We start from the raw sequence: 5,658 nt of genomic DNA, 5'->3' as shown, positions 1-5,658 counted from the left end.
TTGTTACGCCAACTCTCTACATTTAATTCAAAATTTCTAACAGTCGATTTAAATTTTCAAGAGAATATTACATTTTCTAAGATAGTTTTATCATTTGTTAGATGAATACCATCAGTTTCATAGGTGAGTATAGCATATTATAAATCAATTTTAATATACTAATCCACACAATGTGACCATATAAATAACAAATTTTATAAATGTTTTCAAAAATAAAAGTAAGATTTAGTTTAATTGTTTTCGTATTGATGTCTTTTAAACCTCTGTTCATAATATGATCGCTAGTAATTCACTAAAATATCTATTTGAAAATATTTACTCTGCTACCAAACGAATTTATATTTTTAAGGATATCGCACATTCTGATAGTTAATCTGTAATATTACTTCTAAAGTTTGTCATTTTATCATTTTAATAATTTTAACCTATAATTAAATATATCTTCAATGGTTAATCTCCTCCGGTAGTTCTTTTATTTTATTTTATTTTATTTTATTTTTATAAATATCTATCGTTGTCTATCTAAAATGTTCTATAAAATATTCTATATTTAATTAATCAATTTTAAAAAACACAATCATATTTTGTAGAAGTTGAATGTCACAAACTAACAAAAAGAATTAAATGTTTCTTGGGTTTTGATTTTATAAACACAAATTACAAAAAAGTAATATGATATAGTTGTAAAAGATTAAAAATATTATACAAAAATTTCATAGATGTTCCTTATGGTTTTAATATTGTCTCCAACACACCTTTATTAAACTAATTTTGCATGAATTGTCCTTTTCTATAAAATCTAGTACACCAATGGTAACTTTTGACAAAACTTAGCATATCAATAGTCCCTATGTTGGACGTCTAATTGACTATTAAAAAGTAAGGTTTATGGTCATGTAAAATTACTAATATACATTTTATGGATTATTTGGTTTTTTAAGCTAATATATAATTTTAAGAAAAAGGATAATTGGTTTTTTGGTTTTCCAACCCGCCATACCATTTCTCTTTCACCCACTCTCTAAAAAAACACTAGCAAAGCTCACCCACCCTATTATCTTCATTTTCAATAACTCACTTACACATCTAAAGAGCTTAAAACTCTCAGCAAACCAAGGGATGTGTGGATATGTATTCAGGTAAAATGTATGACATATCAAAACCTACCTTGGTAGTGACATTCCATTGTTGAACCTTTGTATCCAAGATATCACTAATGCTTATGTTGCTCTTCATCCATCTACTACATAGCTTGAGAAGCAAACCATTGGCATAATGAACATCAGTTGTTTTATACTCCTAGACTGGCCAATGGTGGGCTTTAGTTTTAGATCGACTATCATCTCTTTCGAACATTGCCAAAATGTCACTACAAAAAATATCTCTGATTATGAAGGAGTTATGTTATAACACCTCATTTTTGCCCTTCAGTACGATTTAATAAGAACGTTTGTTTATAAAATTTGAAGTAGAAATATATTACTTTTAGATACAATAATCATCATAAACATGTGGGAAACATCATAACGATTTTCGTATATGTTAAGAATGCTTGAATCTGACTTCGTATGAAGAAGCTATGATTACTAGATGTTTTGCGTTAAGCCCTATATGGAAAAGTGCGTCGTAAAATAAGAATTAGAGATAGGTTGCTGATTAACCTAAATAATCTAAATGGAAGTTGTAGTAATAAGAAAATCAAGAACGTCCTTATAAAAGAACATCCAAATCTGACTTCGTATGAGAATGTTATGTTTTTTCGAAGTTTCAGTATAATAGTGTGTAACGCCCCGTGTTTTCTCGGTACGTTTGGTTATTTTAATTTAATTATCCTTGTAACCTTGGGTTAATTTATTTAACCAATGTCTGATTTCTTATGTTATTGGACTCTTTTGATCATCTTGTAAACTCCTTTTATTGAAGTCCATGGGCTATGGGCCTATTTGCAAAGTCCATCTAGTTAATAGTACTTAATGTGTAAATTGAATCATTTGGAACACACACAAGGAAAACACTCTAAACCCTCCCTCTCTCTCAAAAATCGTCCCTCTCTCTCTCTTTGGGATCAAGAGCAGCCAAGGGGCTGTTTGGAGCTTAATTCTTGTTCATTTACAGCCTTGATTCGTATTGGTATGAACCTCCTTATCCTTTCTTACGACTTGATTCATAACCTTGTTCTAGTTTTATTATTTCATCTTCACCTTTTCTCATTCTTATTTTATTGTAATTGTATGTTATACATCATGTCAAGATCCTATCTTCACCCCATATATGGTGGATGATGGATCTAGGGGATTACATGTGGCAAAAGATCATGGAAACCCTAAAAGGGAGAATGATGATTTTATGTGCTTATGTTTATTTTCATGTTGATTATTATTACATCCTTGTGGCTAAATGAAATCCTAATGATCCCTAACCCTTTTTAGTACCACCATTATCATGGGGACTGAATTGGGATGATGAACACATCTTAAAATGTCTTTCAAAAGGAGAAGGATGGATAAGCCAAAAAGGAATCACAGGTGGCTACGATTCTGTTTTCCATCAGATCTGTAGTCATTTTGTAAAAATCATATCTGGAGCTCTAGAACTCAAACGGACCCCAAACCAGTTCCAAACGTTCACAAATTGAGTTGGCTAACTTTCTTAAGAAGGCCAACCTCACTGATAAGGGATTTATCTATGTGAAAGAGTGGCATCTTTGCTGTTAGGTCTGATCCGGGTCTGTTCTGATATGTCATTTTGTTTTCATCATTTCTAAGGCTTGGAAAAGGATCCAGAGTGATTCCAAGTTTCTATATGTTCCTTATATTATGAATTTAGGATCCGAAGAATATGGGGTGTTATTTCCAATTATAAATTGGGTATAATGGATCCATACTCCAGGTCAGTGGGCAGTCACCAGCTTTTGCTAGTGCTGTGATTGTCCACAATGTGAATTTTATATATGGAGCTTGAGAGATGTTTTGCATTCAATTCCAACTCTGAGACTTTCAATTCTATGTCCTTTACTTCTCTTAATTTTCTTTTGGACTAATTCTACACACAAGTTGGGTAGAATTGGCCAACATCACTTGACTGTATTGCTGGAGACAGAAGTGATACACCATTTTGTAAAATTCATATTTAATTCATCTTTTGGAGTTAGAATGAGTTATTTATAGTTGTGGAATCCAGAGCAATCATAGTTTCCTATAAAATTTATTTAAAGCTATGTTTGTGTTTTAGATTTTGGAGTAAATCCGTTTTGAACACCAGGTCTGTTTTAGAGACCTTGTTGTGATTACTCTTTTCTCAACTCATACCTTCGTTACTTCTCCTTTCTAACCTTTAGTCCTTCTTAGGTGAGGTTTTGAAGTTTGCTCAAGCTTGGTAGCATTATTTGATTGTTAGCCATCCTTAATACTCACTCAAGGTGAGTTCTCTCACACCTTTGTATTGATGATTGTGTTTGCTAGTTAGCTCGTGTGTGATTATTTGAATTTATACTATATAAGTATTGTTTTAATTCGTACATGTGCACTGTATGTAACTAATTATGGATATGGGGACACCACCAAAGGATACGGATTTACCGGTGCGGTGGGTAGGTAAGATCACCAACGTAATACTCTTCGTGAGGTGCGGTGATTAGGGCCAAATGATACGGGATCTTCCCGGTGCGGTTCAAACCTACAAGTCCTTCTCGTAATATAGACATTGATTCGTTCTTTGCCTTTATCATTATAATTGGAAAATGGATTAGGGCTAGTAAATATGAATGTTAGTACAATTTTTGTGTTTGAATTCACTAAGCTTCGTGCTTACGTTTTTCCCTTATAACTTTTCAGGTGTTAAGATTAAAGAGGCTAAGGCTTGACATGGAGCATCGGGACATCGCTACTAGTTATTTTGTTGGGACCTTATTATTATTATTACTTCCGCACTTATTTTATATGATTATTAAGTTGATGGATTATGTTATGACTATTTCAGTTGTTTTAATTTAATTTAAGATGGGTTTTAAAAGTTTAAAAGTTTTGCAAAAAAAAATTGGGTGTCACATAGTGCGCGACACTGAAATCATAATTAAGATCGGTTGAGTATTAGCCAAAAAAAATGTAAACGAGAGTTGAATATTTCATAAAAATGATTCCGTCGATATAAAGAACATTGAGAATGGAGTTCGTATGAAAAAGATATGAATTTTACACGGTCCTTTGCGGTGTAATATAGTTACAAAAGATTAAAAATATTATACAAAATTTCATAGATGTTCCTTATGGTTTTAATATTGTCTCCAACACAGTCTTTATTAAACTAATTTTGCATGAATTGTCCTTCTCGATAAAATCTAGTACACCGATGGTAACTTTCGACAAAACTTAGCATATCAATGGTCCCTATGTTGGACGTCTAATTGACTATTAAAAACTATGGTTTATGGTCATGTAAAATTACTAATATACATTTTATAGATTATTTGGTTTTTTAAGCTGATATATAATTTTAAGAAAAAGGATAATTGGTCTTTCGGTTTCCCAACCCGACGTACCATTTCTCTTTCACCCACTATTTAAAAAAACACTAGCAAAGCTCACCCAACCTATTATTTTCATTTTCAATAACTCACTTGCACATTTAAAGAGCTTAAAACTCTCAACAAACCAAGGGATGTGTGGATATGTATTTGGGTAAAATGTATTACATATCAAAACCTACCTTGGTAGTGACTTTCCATTGTTGAACCTTGGTATCCAAGACATCACTAATGCTTATGTTGCTCTTCATCCATCTACTACATAGCTTGAGAAGCAAACCATTAGCATAATGAACATCAGTTGTTTTATACTCCTAGACTGGCCAATGGTGGGCTTTAGTTTTAGATCGACTATCATCTCTTTCAAACATTGCCAAAATGTCACTACAAAAAATATCTCTGATTACGAAGGAGTTATGTTATAACACCTCATTTTTTCCCTTCAGTACGATTTAATAAGAACGTTTGTTTATAAATTTTGAAGTAGAAATATATTACTTTTAGATACAATAATCACCATAAACATGTGGGAAACATCATTACGATTTTTGTATATGTTTAGAATGCTTGAATCTGACTTCATATGAAGAAGCTATGATTGCTCGAAGTTTTGCGTTAAGCCCTATATGGTAAAGTGCGTCGTAAAATAAGAATTAGAGATAGGTTGCTGATTAACCTAAATAATCTAAATGGAAGTTGTAGTAATAAGAAAATCAAGAACGTGCTTATAAAGAACATCCAAATATGACTTCGTATGAGGAGGTTATGTTTTTTAAATGTTTCAGTATAGTAGTGCGCGACACTGAAATCATAATTAACATCGGTTGAGTATTAGCCAAAAAAATGTAAACAAGAGTTGAATATTTCATAAAAATGATTTCTTCGATATAAAGAACATCGAGAATGGAGTTCGTATGAAGAAGATAAGAATTTTACACGGTCCTTTGCAGTGTAATCTTCATAGACTGTTAAATTATAAAGAAAAAAAATGAGAATTAGGTGACAAATTCTAAATGAAATTTGTAGTACTCATTGATAGCTACATGTGGATATAAAGAACTTCGAAAAAAAAGCTCTTATGAGAAGGATATGAATATTTGAAGAGTCGCGAGTTTAGCCGGCATAGGCGGCCCAAG

General features: G+C 32.0%; 1 long non-coding RNA gene across 1 annotated transcript; it reads left to right on the top strand.

Annotated features, from left to right (window-relative positions):
• The first annotated feature begins 2,006 nt into the window (after window positions 1-2,006).
• Window positions 2,007-4,005, top strand: LOC145100586 (uncharacterized). Its single transcript, XR_013705146.1, has 3 exons — window positions 2,007-2,130; window positions 3,348-3,418; window positions 3,834-4,005. It is a non-coding gene; the product is annotated as an uncharacterized LOC145100586 (long non-coding RNA).
• The last annotated feature ends 1,653 nt before the right edge of the window (window positions 4,006-5,658 follow it).

Source organism: Lactuca serriola, chromosome 4 (genome assembly GCF_051521515.1).
Source record: "Lactuca serriola cultivar US96UC23 chromosome 4, Lser_US96UC23_V15, whole genome shotgun sequence".
NCBI lineage: Eukaryota > Viridiplantae > Streptophyta > Magnoliopsida > Asterales > Asteraceae > Lactuca > Lactuca serriola.
Note: the sequence above shows the minus strand (reverse complement) of the source record. Positions and strands in the feature narration are given on the sequence as shown.